Here is a 19,183-nt window from a genome sequence, read left to right on the forward strand (position 1 = left end):
TATTTAGGTCAATTCACTGTTACTTTCTAACCATTGTAGCAGTGATTTCAAAATCTCTTAACAAAGTTGGTTTAGTAGCCATTTTGTAAATCCTCTAACAAGGTGACAGTTAAGTTGAATTGTTCTAAAGACCTCTAGCAAAGCCACTCTTAATAGGGTGATTAAATCCTCTAACAGGGTCACACCTAATAGTTTGTTTTGTAACCTTTAACAGGGTTGGCTCCTAACAGGGTTCATTTCAAAAGAGTGAAAATTGGTAGATAGTTACTTGGTGGTTTTTCCCATATTGGGTTTCCATGTTAAATTTTTTGTCTCTTGTGTTCATGTTATTTGCTTTTGTGTGCATGTTAATAATTATGAATGCTTAAAGATCAGCAACAAGTTAATCTACCATGTTACAACATTTTTGTGAAGTGTTTACTGAGTATTAATAGTAACTAGTTATTTAAGACATCTAAGGGATCTGGATTTGATTTTGTGGTAACGGATTCACCCCACCCCCCCCCCCCCCCCCCTCTCAGTTACTTCATCTATAATTCCAACAAAAGGAACTCAACACCAACAAAAAATGTCATTACAAGAATTATAACTTGGTTGATAAAGGAACTCGACAGCATCTGCAACATGGTTAGAACTAGAAATTTAGTAAACACATTAAATCAACAAACACTAGAATAAAGTGATCTAGTAGATACTTTAAATTGATCAAGACTATCACATGGCCAACATAACCACTCAGTAACTACAACAACCTAGTAAGCATTGTGACTTAGAAACCATAAATTAAAAAGAGAAGAAAATTCAAGAAACCAAGGATGCCCCTGCATCATTCTACTAGGGTAAATAGAAAATACCTCAGACACTCCTGCATCATTCTCCCTAGGTAAATAGAAAAGTGTGTCCCACACTTTTATTCCAACAAAAAATTCTTCACTCAACTTCATCTTGACAAAAATTTTCTACTCTATCAAGGATAAAAGATGAAATTTGAAAAACAACCATATGTTCTTCAACCATCCAAAAAATAGATTCTCATCCAACCAATCAACATACTCTCTCATAGGGATTAACTAAAAATCATAATGCTCCATAAATAATCTCTACAATTTATCATTACAATCAATCATACAAACATCCTCATACATAAAAAAATTGATTAACAATAATAAATGAACTCAGATCCATAATAGAAATGACAACATCATATATATCCTCCTCAATAACATCTCTAAAACCCTGAACCACATTACCCATAAGTATATCAATCTTCTTAGCACAAGTGACATCTAGATCAATAACACCCATAACATGAGGAACATGTAACTCTAGATTAACATATAAATCCTCTATCACATCTATATCAGCATTAAAATCATGCTCACCAACATAAGTGAAATTCTCCTCTTCAACAATCTCATTACACACAATAAGATGCCCTATGATTCCCATGTTAGATCTATCCATCTGTTCATGAAAACCAAAAGATATCTCATCAATTTCAACAAAATCATCATGTACTTCCATAATATGTACTTCTCTTTGTACTTTAACCAGCCAAACAACCTTCTTTCTAATCCTCAAATGCCAACTAAAATTAGACTTTTCCAAATCATCAATACTTTCATGTAACTCATCCCAAAAATAATAATATTTAGTGCTTTCAAAATCATCAAGATATCTTCCTTCATTTTGTTCTATCTCAATAGCTTCTGCTCCCAATGTCATTTTCCTCCACATGTCAAATAACTCTAGATAAGAATTTATCCTTCCATGAACCATCTTTCCATGTAAAAATAATGGTCAGATGGAAAGTCCTTTGCAAGGGTGGGCCAAATTTGTAGATCTGCCACCCTACACCAATTCACCAATGAGCTAGGACTTCCAAAATCAAACTCTTCTCTAATAAACTTCATCGAATGAAGGTCCTGCTAGAAATTGCCTCAAACTTTGGCAATCTATTTACACTTTCAAGAACACTAAGCTCTGATACCATCTAAAGTAGAGAGAATCTGAAGGTGCCCCTAGTGGAGGTAATCTAGATCCTAGAAAACAAACATGTATAGTAGAAAAGGAACTGTTGGAATTAAAGATAGTGTAACTGAGAGGGGAGGGTGAATTAGTTACACAAAGAGAAAAAATTAATCCACAAATCCCTTAGATGTCTTAATGATCTAGTTACTACTTATACTCAGTAAACAAATGCTGAAATTTGGTAAATTAAACTATTACTTTCTTTTCAAGCATTCATGCATGTAACTGAAAATAAAGTGAACACAAGAGACACCAGATTTAACATGAAAACCCAATATGGGAAAAACCACCAAGTAACTAGTCACCAATTTTTCACTCTTCTAAAGTGAGCCCTATTAGGAGCCAACTCTGTTAAAGGTTACAATGCACACTATTAGATGTGACCTTGTTAGAGGATTTAATCACCCTATTAGGAGTGGCCTTGCTAGAGGTCTTTAGAACAATTCAACTAAACTGTCACCTTGTTAGAGAATTTACAAAATGGTTTTTAAACCAACTCTGTTAAGAGATTTGAAATCACTGCTACAATGGTTAGAAAGCAACAATGAATTGACTTGAACAAGATGCAACTAAATTTGCTAGTTATAAGTCTCTATTCAGCATCATTAGATCCTCCTTGATCAAATATGACTCTACTATTCCTCAATGATCTTTGATCATCCTTCAAATTCACTTCCATAGTAATTAGTCTTCATATCACATTAACTTCTCATACCTCTCACATTACGCTGCTTTGAATTCGCAACTTGACCTCTTATTTATACTATTCAGATTGTTAAGTCAGCTCATTTACATGTTATATTTATCAATAATCCATTTATCAGTCAACTATAGATATTACTCTTAAGAAAATAAATGTTATTTCATAAGTCAATGAAATCCTTTACTGGCCAATCATGCTCGGCAAATGTTGCTTTCAGGAATTTCAGAGTTAACCTTCTTGACTTGGTTAACACTACAATATCCTTAAAATCCTTTGGCTGCCAAGTTTGATTGGTAAGAACTGAATCTTCCAAAATTACCTTTGATGACCGAGTGAGCTCGATAAGAACTGTTTCTTCCAAATTACCTTTGATGACCAAGTGAGCTTGGTAAGAACTGTTTCTGTCATATTTTCTTCGATTACCAAGTAAGCTCGATAAGAACTAAAATTCTTTGATTACCTTGAAAGCTCGATAAACACTGTCCTTTGCCTTGTTGACCTTCTGAGTTTGGTAGACACTATCATATGCCTTGCTAACCTTCTGAGCTCGGTAGACACTATCCTTTGCCTTGCTAACCTCCTGAGCTTGGTAGACACTATCCTTTGCCTTGCTAACCTTCTGAGCTTGGTAGACACTATCCTTTGCCTTGCTGACCTTCTAAGCTTGGTTGACACTATCTGATGATTGATGTGACATTTGTGTGACATCAAAGACAACACACAATTGAACAATTGTATCCAACAATGAACAAGAGGGATGAGCTCTAGATTTAGAGAGATAATATTTCATATACTCAAATTAAGAAGTTTACATCAAACATGCCCGACTATATGGTCTTCTAGGTTACAACCATTTTAAAGAAGAATACATCTAAGAAGAACAAATCTCCAAACTCAAATACAAACTTCTATCACCAAGCTACTCCATGCTAAGACTACTCAGCTAAATGACTTCTTCATGACTCTAAAATATGCCTAAGATTCTACCCAAGACCCCCTTGAATACTTGCACAGTTATAAGTCAGCCTATTACAAATTACCAACTAAATAAACCCTTACATTAAATGCATATCCAAGCCACATGTCAACTCACAATAAATATTAAATACCTGTCACAAAATTAAATGTAAATTTTGACGTCAACTAGAAATCAAACACCAATAACTTGGTCAATGAAGGACAAAGACACAACCTACCAATAGAAGGATCACTAGACTACTTGGCATATGAAATAACTCGATCATTAAGAAAACTAGGTTAAAATAGAATTCAGTCAAAACTACAACTCAATTGACAAAGGAACTCAACATCAACAACAACTCAGTCAATATAGGAATTCTAACTTGGTCGATAAAGGAACATTGCATCATCTATAACTTGGTTAGAACTAGCAACTTAGTAAACACATTAACTTGGAAAAAATTTGAATAATGTGACTCAGTAAATACTTGAATGCAGTTAAGACTATTACATGACCAACACAACCACTCAATAACCACAACAACTTAGTAAGAACTACTACTCAGCAACCATGGAGTGAAAAGAGAAGAAAATTCAAGAAACTAAGGATGTGCCTGCATCAAGATGGTTAGATGGATTCAACTTAGATACATTATTATTATTGGTGAATCATCATTTCCTATATATATTTATCCATGTTAAATTATATATATATATATATATAAAATGATGATGAAACCATAGAGACATGTCTCCTCTCATATTTACATGAGATTAAAATATGTATTTCAAACACACCTATAACTATGGTAGTTTTATTATATCTGCAAAAAAGATCCTTAAAGCTCAACATGGTATTAGAGCCAAATAAAAAATGTAGAAAAGGAGATGAAAATGAAAAAAATCATACAGTGATATCGTTAATGGGGACAAGTGCATGAGATAAAGAATAATCAAGATATTTTGATATGGAGGAAGGTTGAAGGAAAAAGAGTATAATACATTCCTATGATAAAATATTAAATATACTCAAACATTGATAGTAGGCTCCACAAATAGAAAATGGACAAAAAGATGGCCCTAGTATAATAAAAAGTCAATAGACTTAAATCCCAAGACTATGATACATTATGCTACAACTACTCATGGCAGAATAAAAAAAAATTGGCAAGTGAAGAGAAAGAAAAGTATTTAGCCTTCAATTATTCCTATCTCACTGACATCAAGTCACAAAAGATCAATATTGTTTCATAGCAGATTCATAATAATAAACTTTTTACTATGATTTTAAAATAATAATCTTTGCAGGCCATCCCACTATGAAATCTAAATAAACCTCTACTCCATGTCATTTACAAATAAGCATCAAAGAATAGGCTACAAATGAAAGATAGAATAAAATAGAGAATATCGGTCGTGTAGAAGTATATATTATTATTATGCTTACCATTAAGCAAGATATTTCATTGATAAATTCCACATTACCAAATTGAACACTGGGTTAAATTCCAATTTTTTGATAACATTGGACACTAGTACTCTATAAGAAATACTAATATTTTCTTACCATTAAGGCCAAGTTCACCAATTGTTCACTAGTTGTTACCGTACACAAGGAAGATGTCTCTACACATAGATGACTCAAATAAGCACTATAGTGAATGTCTCCTTCCTTCTCACATGAGTTGCTTTGACATTTCTATTTTCCTATTGCATGGTCTATAAATATGGTGGAGATTAATAAATGATGAAGACTAAGCCACACATCTATTATGGATGAATTAATTTTTAAATAAAAGACTATGTGGTTTGTTATGTAATAATTAGGGAGAATGAGAAACAAGGAATGGATAACTAAAGGATAGATTGACAATTAAATACATATATTATAGAAAAGAAAATAGAATAATTTATTATTACATTACAAAGCATAACTCAGATAAGGATCTATAGATTAATAACAAAAACTCCTTGATTCATAAATATATCATGAAATCATATTTGAAGAACCAAATAGGAAATAAGAGACCGATCAATAGGAAGTTTGCAACCCTATACATAGGAGGAATCACAATTTCATATATAATGGCCTGGGCCTTCTCTGATGTAGTAGTTGGTGGTGGTGTCAGAGTTACTACTATTGGGGAAAAGGGCTTTGTTGAACAAATTCCCATGTAAGTTCTTACCCAAAGTGTTTCATGAGGAAATTTCTCTCCTAATATTATTTTGAATGCTAAGGAATTTGATACTAAATGCACTTGGCTAGAACAAAAAACCCTGATTAGGTATTTTTGTGGGTTGCACTACTTTTGAAAGCATGTTGTGGGAATGGGTTTCCAAGGTTTAGAGACCTTAGGGTGTCTTCCGTGAAGGCACTCAAATCCTTACCAAAGGCTTTTTCTTTTCTATTTTGGCACTCCTAGCCAAGTTGAGCATGTTTTTATTCAAGGTCCCTCGACTGTCAAGTTCTCTCTTCTAGTTTTGTAGCACTGGTCACATAATTTTGCTATTTCTGATGACCACAAGCTTAAGGTCCTTGTATGGGTAGAGCTCCCTAGAATTCCTATCTCATGCTGGTCCTTTTTGCAAGTCATTGCACAAACTATCAGCAAGGTAATTTTCCTTGAGCCAGAAAAGTTTTTTAATGCTCAACCTCAATGTAGGGTATGCGTTGAGGTTAACCTCTCCAAGGACGTCAAAGAATCAGTAGGCATACAGATACGTGGTACCACCTTCACATAGAAGGTGCTTTACCTAAACCTCTCAAATAATTTCTATTAGTGTCAATTTGTGGAAGATAGAATTAGGGATTTTTCTCTGGTGAAACACAATCATCCTTCAGTCCTAGAAGCCAAGCCGAATCCAGCTGCCAAAAAAGACAAATTGACTACTATTGTAAAAAAGGGAAAGGGTCTCACTACAGCTAAGGTATGATTTTTGCCCATGGATAATGGTCAACAAAATTAAAGATTAGTTCTATTAGATCCTTCAGTCCTCTTACTTCCACCGATGCCTATTTCAAACCTTGGTGGTCAAGGGATAGTGGATGTTCATACCCCTGACCCTCACCCTTTATGGTTTTGATTATTACAAGATGTATTGATAATTTTGTTAGAAACCCTCCATCATTCTCACAACCATGAAGGTTGCAATGGAGGTCATGATGATGGGAAGAAGATACGGTAGGTCATCTCTGTTGGAGACCCTTCATTTGCCACTCCTACATTTTTGCACAACAACTTCTCCATTCTTGCGTAAGAGGAAGACATGCAAGCAAGGTTACCATGAATTGTTTCTCATGGAATGTGTGGGGGCTGAAAAACCTCCCTAAAAAATATTCTATAATTTTTGATACCACGTGTAGGCTTGGTTATCTTAATGTTCTTTTTCTTTAAGAAGTTAAAGTTAATGGGTTTCTTCTCACCTCTGCCTACCGAGTTATTTGGCCAAATAGTGCCTTATTTTCTTCCCAACATGAGGCTAGATAAGGTGGAATTTTTACTCTTCTCTCTCCTTGTTTACTTTTCTCTATTATTTCACATGGCTATGACACTATGCAAGGATTTTTTGAATTTTTTTCTTTTCTTTTTAGAATCATTCATTTGGCATTATTAACATTTATGCCTGCAATGATGTAGTTGAAAATTCACACCTGTGCCATTGGTTGATAGATTAATTTCCATCTATGACTTGGGTTTTTTGTGGGGACTTTATGGTTGAGATGGCTACTAACAAGAAAGGTCTTCTTCCTTTTCAATGGGAAGATGGTGAGAGAAAGGTCTAGTTCTACATGTAGAATAAGCTAGGTCTTTTTTATCCTAATTCTAATCATCATTAGATTGATGGGGTTTGGCATACTCAGTCCAACTTTCAAGCTAGGTTAGACATATTTTAAAGAGACTTGATAGTGACATGCTTTTAGCTCAGTCCTCTTTTTTCCTTTGCACATGAGAATTCCCTATCTTTCACTCCTTTTTCCAGATGTGACCATATTATATCATTACCCCATCCTCTTTTCTATCATTACACCTCCCTGTTGTCCCATCCATTAACTATTGCCAACATTCTTTGATTTTGGAATCTCTAGCCTCAGCCCCACACCCATGTTAGGTGGATTTCATGGTGGAATGACACTACTCTTTGTACTATGACATTTCTTCATATTTATAGTAGATAGTTGACCATATACTGCAGAAGATATTACGAAGCTACTACTAAAGATATTCATACAACCTTGGAAGTCATCACCTTAAATCTATTTGATATAGATCTTTAGGTTTTTCTTGCCTATATTCAACACCAAAAACAAGTTTTAGATAGTTATGTTACTAGGAGATCTCAGATCAAAGCCTAGTGGAAACTTTGGTGCTCTCTACCACTCAACCTCTCTTCCATGGAGGTTGGGTTCAAGTTGGTCCCCTGTGGATCCTCCTACTCCCCCTAATGTAGGTTGGCCCTCTTCTCATAGAGACCCCAAGTGGTCTTTCCTTTAGCTAGACTTAGCTATCTCTTCGCCCAATCTAGAGGGAGGAAAAAAACTCGTTGATGGTTGGGCTCCCCCTTGTGTACACTAATATGTTAGCAAGAAACACTAATCTATTTAAAAACCAAAGCATTAACTAACAAAATTAATATAAACTTTAAGAGAGACAAAGTGAGATCCTCAAATGAGAATATGAGGCATGGATAGGCTCTCTCAATGAGGATGATCACTTGATCTAGAGATATGTCTATTTGTGGATTTGGGATGTATGCTCAAGATTGGTGCTCAAATTTTCTTCAATGGAAATTCTTGGATTTTTGATTTTTGGTGTGGGTATATGTAAAAGTATGGATTTGGCTTCTCAAATTGACATGGTAACTTTAGCTTAAGGATTGTGATTAAAATGGCTTGGGAGGGGATCCAATTTATAGGCTAAGGGCTTGAGGGATGGAGGGGTAAGATGCAAGGATGGCAAGATGGTGAGGGAGGGCTAGGATGCACTTAAAGGGGAGCACATGGATTGTTCTTGTTTAGCACCAATAGGGAGTGGACACTTGTCACAAGGAGGATAGGATAAGGGTTGGTCAAAGGCTTGATGAGGGTGGTTGGGTATGTAAGAGTCATGAGTGAGGATGTAAGAGCCATTTATGGCTTTGTAAGAGCATTCATGGCTTGGTGGTTGCGATATTTTGAGGGGAGACTTTGGTTTGGATTAGGAAAGTCTTGAGCTCATTTAGGATTGTGCAAATTATTAGGGGATGGGTTAGGTTTGGGTTAGGATTAGATTAGTGATGTTAGAGATGTGCAAGTGGATGGTATTGATGATGGTGGGTGAGTTAGTGGCTAAGCTTAGTTAGTATGGGTGGATGGGGTGGATTAGGCTAAATGGAGAATTAAGGATAGGTTAGGGGCTATTATATTTGAGGGCTTTATTTATCAAATAGACTTATTTAATAAATGAGGGTTTTGGAATTAGATAAGAGAATAGGATTTAATTGATAAATGATGGGTTATTCGATTTATCAATTAGGACTATAGATGATTAATTAAATTAATCAGCTAGGGGATGTCAAAGGATTAATTAAATAGAAATTTAATTAATAATACCTTCAGAGATAGCTAAATAGGATTACCAAAGCTGTGTAATCAAATTTAGGTGTCTACATTTTTCCCCTCTTTGACATAGTGTTGAGACAACACTATTTCAAAGAAGTTTGAATATAAACGACATGAGGAAGATGTTTTAGCAACAAAGTTGGCCCAGTCTCGGATAAGAAGAGGAGAGACTAGACTACGAGATGCCCCCCTCAAGAAGGTGATGGAGAGAGAAGATGAGGCTTGACAGCTTCTTGAAAAGCATAAGAATTCGAGATGAGTAGAGACACAGATTGGCAAAGAGAAGGGGCTGAATTAGCTCAAACTCTCACTATGGGAGAATGATAAAGGGAGGTCAGATTCACAAAAGGAAGCAAGCTTAAGATGTTCCAGGATTGGGGGGAGGATGAAGGAATGGAGCGCTATAAAAAGGAATCCAGGATAGGGAGAAGGATTAGGGGATATGATAAAGCTGAGGCAACAAGATTTCAAAGAGTTGGATTGATGGAAGATGGGTGTCAGAGATCCCTAGGACGAGGATTGTGGATCTGGCTTGGTGGATTGATTTGATGGGTGGATCCCTAAGACTAAGATTGTGGATCCCTAAAGCTAAAAGTGATGTTTGATGCAAAGAGATACTGATGCATAAGCGGGGGTGGGAGAGATGGATGTTGGATATGGATGGGGGATAATGGAGATGAAGGGAATCTATTGAAGTGTGTTGAGCGGGTGGATACTTCAAAGAGAAGTACCACCATGTAGTTGAGCACTAGATTTGCTATAGGACTATTGGTTAATTGCCAAGGTTACCAAGAACAGCAAGGCTTGTTCACCAACTTTCTAAAGGACCAACGAACTGACTCAAAACAAACACGCAAGGGTTGCCCTAGCATTGCACATGAATCCTGGAAGAATCAGAGTGGGAACGATACTGGGTAACCCACAAGCAGAAGAAAAAAGAAAAGATGAAAGACCTAATCAAGACCTGACACTTGAACTACCCCATTTGTAGCACACCATGATATAAAGGATCGTGGTGATCATGAGGAGGGAACAACTCAAATCACTTGGAAGAGATACTTTAAGAATCATGCTTGAAATCCTGAAAAGAAAATAAATCGAAAGAAAATGTAAATCCATAAAAAATTTAACCTTTTGCCAAAGATATCAGTAGGACTGGATACTAACAGACCAAGATTAGACAAGAGGAAGGATGCATCCTACAAGGATCTATCGGTAATATCGAGGACTAGGATGTGCTGGGCAAGCAGAACTCTTTAGGACAACATTTTGATGACAAGGGATCTCATAAAAGGATTCGCTAAAGAACTTAACCAAGAGAACTGCAAGTTACGATCAAGCATGAACTGACATGAAGAGAGGAGAGATGTGCAATGGTACCAAAATAAGGACTAATGTGTAGGAAAAGATAGCTGGCAGATCCAAAGATGTACAAGGGATTATTGGACAAAAGCACAACATGATAGGATAGCTTTAGGAAAGATTTAAAGATGAAGAGATAGTGGATGAAAGATTGGGATGGGGAGGTAGAGGAAAAGCATGAGATAAGGAGATAGAGGGGATGAAAAGCTCAAAAGGAGAAGATGGTTTGTGAAAATCTTAAGATAGTGGGAGTAAGAAGCTCAGGATGGGGAGATAGCGAGAATAGCTCAGGATTAGGAGATAGTGGATGAAAAGCTTAGGATGGGAGAATAGTGAAAGGAGGCTTAGGATGAGGGATAGCTAAGGGCTAGATACCAATGACAAGGGATATACCAGGTGATGGAAAGATGGAGGTAATGGTGGGAGATGCAAGGACAGATGAAAACGGGAACAATGGATAAAGGGAGTTGGGTAGAGGAATGCAAAAAGATAAGGATTGATGGAAAGATGAACACGACACAGTCTCCAAGGAATAGAGTGCCCCTAGTTATAATATGCTATTCAAGAGGACTTTTTATGAGGGTTGTGGGTAGGATTGAATATTGGTCAACAAGAGGATGAGGGAGATAGATGAAAGCTGGGATGTGAAAGGTTAATGAGGTAGAGGATAAGGAGGATGGGTGGATGAGGCCAATGGAGGGATTAGATGGATGAAAGAATGGGTAGATAAAGGATAGGTGGATACAAAGTTTGCCCCTCTCTGTCCTCTCGCTCATCCTTGATTCTTGTGCTTTTCAAGAAGCTGTCAGGCCTCGCCTTCTCTCCCTGCCACCTTCTTGAGGGAGCATCGTGCAGTCCATTCTCTCCTCTCCTACTCTAAGACTAGGGCAACTTTATTGCTAAAACATCTTCCTCATGTCATTTATATTCAAAATTCTTTGAAATAGTGTTGTCTCAACACTATGTCGAAGAGGGGCAAAATGTAGACACCTAAATTTGATTACACCGCTTTGGTAATCCTATTTAGCTATTTCTAAAGGCATCATTAATTAAATTCCTATTTAATTAATCCTTTGTCATCCCCTAGCTGATTAATTTAATTAATCATCTATAGTCCTAATTGATAAATCAAATAACCCATCATTTATCAATTAAATCCTATTCTCTTATCTAATTTCAAAACCCTCATTTATTAAATAAGTCTATTTGATAAATAAAGCCCTCAAATCTAATAGCTCCTAACCTATCCTTAATCCTCCATTTAGCGTAATCCACCCCATCCACCCATACTAACTAAGCTTAGCCACTAACTCACCCACCCTCATCAATACCATACACTTGCACATCTCTAACATCCCTAATCTAATCCTAACCCAAGCCTAACCCATCCCCTAATAATTTGCACAATCCTAAATGAGCTTAAGACTTTCTTAATCCAAACCAAAGTCTCCCCTCAAAATATCGTAACCACCAAGCCATGAATGCTCTTACAAAGCCATAAATGGCTCTTACATCCTCACTCATGACTCTTACATACCCAACCACCCTCATCAATCCTTTGACCAACCTATATCCTATCCTTTCACACCCATCCTCCTTGTGACAAGTGTCCACTCCCTATTGGTGCTAAACAAGCACAATCCATGTGCTCCCCTTTAAGTGCATCCTAGCCCTCCTTCACCATCTTGCCATTCTTGCATCTTACCCCTCCATTCCTCAAGCCCTTAGCCTATAAATTGGATCCCCTCCCAAGCCATTTTAATCACAATCTATAAGCTAAAGTTACCATGTCAGTTTGACAAGGCAAATCCATACTTTTACATATACCCACACCAAAAATCCTAAATCCAAGAATCTCCATTGAAGCAAATTTGAGCACCAATCTTGAACATACATCCCAAATCTACAAATAGACATATCTCTAAAGCAAGTGATCATCCTCATTGAGAGAGCCTATCCATGGCTCATATTCTCATTTGAGAATCTCACTTTATCTCTCTTAAGGTTTATATTAATTTTGTTAGTTAATGCTTTGGTTTTTAAATAGATCAGTGTTTCTTGCTAACATATTAGTGTACCATTGTCATATAGGTATGGGTATGGGGCAACCTTGCTAGGTGGCCTAGCTCGATCGCCTCGACCCATGCCCAGTCAGCATCTCTCCCACTTGCAACATTGCTGCTTGCTACTCCCATGACACTAATGCATGCAATAACCACTACACACAACCAAAAAAAATCCAACTATCAATTTTCTATCTCATTGTTTATCCTCCCACCCTCCCTTCCCTCAACCCTAGCTTTTTCTGCATTTATTCTGCAAAAATGTGTTCCCACGAAAATAGCGTCCCCAGGAAGCCTACCGCCCGCATTCCCACAGAACTATCTTTCGGCAGGATCACGATGTTGACTATGCTCTAACCCTTGACCTTTTCCCTCAATCCTAGTAGCGCATTCCCGTGATCTCTCCACCTAGCGATCTCGTCGATCCTTGATCCCACAAGATCACGTTCGTACACTATCCCCTTTAACCCTTTTCCCGTTGTACAATGACCTTAACTTGCAAGGATGCGTTCCCACTACATGAATAGTGTTCCTCTTCATGGGGATGTGATCCCGCTGACTCTATCCCATTCTCGCATGCCTTTGCATCCCAGGATCACTTTCTCGCAAATGACTGTTTCAACCCCCCCATCCTCCCACCCGACGCTATGTTTCGTGAGATCGTGATCTTGCTGATCCCGCTCTCATTCCCATTGGACCCATGCCTGTGGGATCATGTTTTTACTTTCATAGGAATGCTATAACAAATTCCTAAAAAAAAATCATGAAGAGGTTTTAGACCCTACCGATCGATGAAGCATTCTTCGTACTCGTACTCGTCGCACTATGTCCGCTCGGTGCTTTGGTTGCCCAATACCTGCCATCATAATCTTCGTTGTAGAGCTCCTAAGAATCAATATCTCCTCCTCAATCTAATATCAACTAACCCCTTCTAGCCCCCCTCTTCGCCCCTTATAGCCTACCCTAGTGCCCTGCCAACCCCTCTTGGTCATCCCAACCTTCCAAAACGTTCCCCTCTCACACCCACAAATCGCAGAACATCTTTGTACACTTATACCAACTCTTGGTCTGTCAGCTTATACCTCCTCTTTCACTCTGTATCATTTCTCTGTTCCCACTTTCATGTCCATTCACCAACCTCAGCATCTTGCAACCATCGCCCAAATCTTGGTTAGCTTTTTTACTATATCTTTCTGCTCGCTCTCCTGTCCCCATCATGTTATCCTTCTTAGTTCAGCTTGCCCGATGCATCACTCTTCCAAATCCACTAGCTTAGGTGCTCTTTGATAGATCCTTGCAGGATATAGCTTTCCTCATGTCCGATTTGGTCCATTCGTACCTCGTCCTTCCCATCTCATTGGCAAATGGTTCTCTTTTGGATTTTCACTTTCTTTTGATTTGGAATCTTCCCTTTTTGGGTCTTGACGTATCTTTTGCAAGAAATCTTTTTGTTCTCTCCTTAAGGTTGCCACGATCTTCCATATCATGGTATGCTGTGAATATGGCACTTTGAGCATATGATTTTGATCAGGTCTTTTGTTTATTTTTTCTACTTGTGGGTTACCCAGTCTCGGTTCCATGCTGCTTCCTCTAGAAATCATGTGCTACTGGGGCAATCCTTGCGTGCTTGTTTTGAGTTACTGTTTTAGTCCTCTAAAAAGTTGGTGACAATGCCTTGATGTTCGTGGTAACCTTGGCCATTAACCCAACATTCCTATATTAAAACTCATGCTCAACTCAGTGATAGTACTTCCTTTCATCTCCCTTATCCCCCCTCCAAACCTCTTTATCTTCCCATCATCCATCCCCTCCTCCTGATCTCCTTTTCTCGCGCTCCCCCCCTTCATCCCCCCCCCCCCCCCCCCCCCAAATCCAGGATCGTCCTAGGCTTGCTTCCTCATGTGCATCTGATTCCCCTTTATCATTCTCCCATAGTGATAGTATAAGCTAATTCAGCCCCTTCTCCTTGCCACTCTGTGTCTTTGCTCATCTTGAATTCTATTACTTTTCAAGAAGTCGTCGAGCCTCGTCTTATCTCTCCACCGCCTTCTTGAGGGGGCATCTCGTACTCTAGTCTCTCCTCTTCTTATTTGAGACTGGGGCAACCTTGTTGCTAAAACATCTTCCTCGTGTCGTCTCCATTTGAACTTCTTTGAAATAGTGTTATCTCAACACTATGTCAAAGAGGGGCAAAATGTAGACACCTAAATTCGATTACACCACTTTGGTAATCCTATTTAGCTATCTCTAAAAGGCATCATTAATTAAATTCCTATTTATTTAATCTTTTTCCATCCCCTAGCTAATTAATTTAATTAATCATCTATAGTCCTAATTAATTGATAAATCAAATAACTCATTATTTATCAATTAAATCCTATTCTCCTATCTAATTTCAAATCCCAAATTTATTAAAATCACGTTAATAAATAAAAGTCTCAAATCTAATAACCCCTAAATCCTATCTTAAATCCTCCATTTAGCCTAATCCACCCCATCCACCTACACTAACTAAACTTAGCCACTAAATTACCCACCCTCATAAATTCCATCCACTTGCACATCTCTTACATCCCTAATCTAATCGTAACCCAAGCCTAACTCATCCCCTAGTCATTTGCACATTCCTAAGCAAGCTTAAAACTTTACTAAACCAAGCTAAAGTCTCCCCTCAAAATATCCCAACCACCAAGCCATGAATGCTCTTACATCCTCACTCATGAATCTTACATACTCAACCACCCTCATGAAGCCTTTGACCAACCCTTATCCTATCCTCTCACACCCATCCTCCTTGTGACAAGTGCCCACTCCCTATTGGTGCTAAACAAGCACAATCCATGTGCTCCCTTTTAAGTGCATCCTAGCCCTCCCTCACCATCTTGCTATCCTTGCATCTTACCCCTCCATCCCTCAAGCCCTTAGCCTATAAATTGGATCCCCTCCCAAGCCATTTTAATCACAATGCTTAAGCTAAAGTTACCATGTCAGTTTGAAAAGCCAAATCCATACTTTTACATATACCCACACCAAAAATCCAAAATCCAAGAATCTCCATTGAAGCAAATTTGAGCACCAATCTTGAGCATACATCCCAAACCCAAAAATAGACATATCTCTAAATCAAGTGATCATTCTCATTGAGAGAGCCTATCCATGGCTCATATTCTCATTTGAGGATCTCACTTTGTCTCTCTTAAAGTTTATATTAATTTTGTTAGTTAATGCTTTGGTTTTTAAATAGATTAGTGTTTCTTGCTAACATATTAGTGTACACACCCCTGAGAAAACTAATAATTCCAAGGACTTCTTGGGTTTTGATGATAAAGAACATCCCTTGATTAGCACTACTCTTGTACCCTAAGGGGCTTTTATATTTGGTTAATATTTTTTTATGAGTAGTTGTCTTTTTTGGCTTCATGCTGACTAAACTTGCAGGGTGATATTGTATTCCTTGGCCCCTTTTTTATGAATATTTATCTTTAATATTTAATTAATAGGAAAGTTCTATTCATAAAATAAAGAAAAAAATAGAATCTAGACATGTTCGGCAGGAGTTGACACAGCCAAAGTTTGTAGGAGGTGGTTATATACACCAAGAAGAGGGCGAGTATAATCAATAGACATAGTAGGTGAGTTATATTTCATTCTTGTAAAGTCATGTTGAATAGTCAAAGAGAGCTGATTTAGTTCAAACTTTTCATATTTCCAATTTAATCTATTCAATTATGAAAGCCCCTAATTAGCATACATGAGTTACAAGTATAGAATCATAGATCAGAGATATCACTAGTAACTGTAAGTACAAAAAAATGTATATTTGAAACATCATCAAATGGCCTTACTGAACTTATGCACCACAATATACATCCAAAATTTACCATCATAGTTGGCAGCACACTCTTTTGTATCAAAGTTTAAGAGAAAACCAAGTCATTATTATCATACATAAGAAAGTGTATCATTTAGGGAAAACCTGACTCCTATGTTGCAAGAATATTAAGTGAAATTAACTAGCAAATAGTTAAGGATAAGAGATGTGGCACCAAGAGGTGGGATTAACATTCAAAACCATGTATTAAACAATGTAGGGTAAAGCCATAATAATGGTTTCCACTTTCCATTATGAAGAAATCAAATGAAAAGTGTAAAAATCATTTTCTATGGGCTTCGAATGAAGCCTACACTTCAAACGAAGCCCCCCTCTTCAAAATTTACCTTTCCATTAGTAATTTACTTTAATGCTTATACAAATTAATGAAAAAGAACTATGGAACTATATTATTCTAATAGATGTGAGTTATCTATATTTTAAACCAATGTATGAGCCTAATAAAAAATATTAAGAAATTATAAATTATTAAAAACATGTTGGTGCATTACTAATGGTGATACTATGTTGATGGGTGATGAAAATGCCTTACCTCAAAGCTCCCAATTTGGCACTATTGAGGACCGTGATGTTGAGTATTTATGTTGAGGACTAACCATGGTCAATAATATGTTTATAAAATTTAGGAAAAATAGATGTTACTCTATTCTTCACTATTAATTTTAATAATTATTTTCTGATCATGTTCATAAACATTCTAAAATTGAAACTTGTGTAATTACAATATTCTCGATTGTTAGCCTTGAATATTTTTTTTGATAATTCTTGTAAACATGTTATAAATGGAATACTACCATTGTACCTCATCTAATGCAAGTGCTAGCAATAATATTTACACATAAAAAAGATGTGCTAACCTCTTAGGTTTTTCTCAAAATGTTGATCATATACTAGAGTGGGTGTCTAAAAACAAAAAATAGTGAGTATGACAATAATGCTCTATCTTGTCATTGTCCATTTTACATTCATGAGTTTATTTTAATTATTTTTTTAGTCTAGAAATATAGTAGTTCAAATAAAAATGTGTTGTTTTAGCCAATAATTACTAACCAAATAATGAGCCATTAAGAATGAACTGAAAAATGATATAAGAGATCTTAACATATTATTCAAATTCGTTTATTTCACCTTATACATGTTTGAATAAAATATTATTTGTGTTAACCTTTTATTCTAATCACCTTTAACATTTAAGTATTTCAAAATTTGTCACCATTAACATATGCATTGGTTTTTCTTTAAATTTAGGATTGTAAATGATATATTCTTTTTTGAATTGCACATGTTTATGCTGTGAGCATTCTTCATTTAACCATAACTAAATAGTACACCTTGTCATATAACATGAAAAATAATGTGATCAATAGAATTTAATCTTGTGCAACTATGATGTCATATATAATTTTGTAGTTAAATCTACAAAATTAAAAAATAAAAATAAATCTAGTTGAATTTAAAATGAAAATAAATCTACAAAATAAATAATAAATCTACTTGATTTAAAAAGTAAAAGAGAAAAAAAATCACACTTACAGAATAATATAGAAGAAGCAATGAGATGCTAACAATAATTTTTTTTTGTTGATCACACCAATAAAATGTATATATTACAATAAACATATAAAGAAAGGACTAGAGATTATGCATCTAAGTGCATATAATATCTAAAGAGGCACACAAAAAATTGAATAAGTAATTTTAGTTATTGTACAAAATCTAAAACATAAACCATAATCTTAATTTAAGGGGAGCCTAATTCTGGGCCAACATGCCCCACACAAACAACTCATGCATCTATCCAAAAGATCTCCATAAAATGCACTTTTACGTTTTAATCTAAAATCAAATTTCTTGCAATTCAAGAATATTATTAATACATATCTTGCCTATGCAAAACTTGAGAAAACTCATTTTTATAGAAATCTTAACATATTTCTAGTTCAGCTTGACAAAAGAAAAAAACTAATGTACCACTTGATGTAATCATTTTCTCAATTCTTATACATTTTTGACAAGAAACTGAAAGGAAATAGTATTATGGGGCGGGGGCCCTAGCTCGGTTAGCTAAATCTTCCCTGTTGCAAGGGGTTGGTTATAGGTTCTAGTCTCCCCCATCCTCGTGGTACCGGTGGGTGGTGGGTGTGTCGCGCTAGCGCTACTGGTCACGTTAAAAAGTTTACCAGGCGCACCTTTAAAAAAAAAAAAAAAAAAAGAAATAGTATTATTAAAAAAAAAAAAAATTATTAAAAAAGACTTTCAATGTAAATGGAATCATGTTATCTCATCATAATTATGTTATGTCAAAATTAAATTTTTATTTGTATAAATGAATTTATTAATTAGTATTTATGAATTAATATTATGTGTACTCTTTAAAAAGATATTAAGAAATATAAAGACATTATACAACTAATGAGGTTTCAAGGTGGAAGGGGGAGAATCTTGCTCGTCTGAGTTTTCTTGTTCATCAGCAGAATTTGAAGTATCATCGTGATCATCCATTTTCCCCTCTGTATCAATAGGATCTGAAGCATCATCCTGATTATCCAATTGTCCCCATACACTAGAAGGTT

The sequence above is a fragment of the Cupressus sempervirens genome, chromosome 8 (assembly GCF_028749045.1).
Source record: "Cupressus sempervirens isolate cs-2001-9-10 chromosome 8, ASM2874904v1, whole genome shotgun sequence".
Classification (NCBI taxonomy): Eukaryota; Viridiplantae; Streptophyta; class Pinopsida; order Cupressales; family Cupressaceae; genus Cupressus; species Cupressus sempervirens.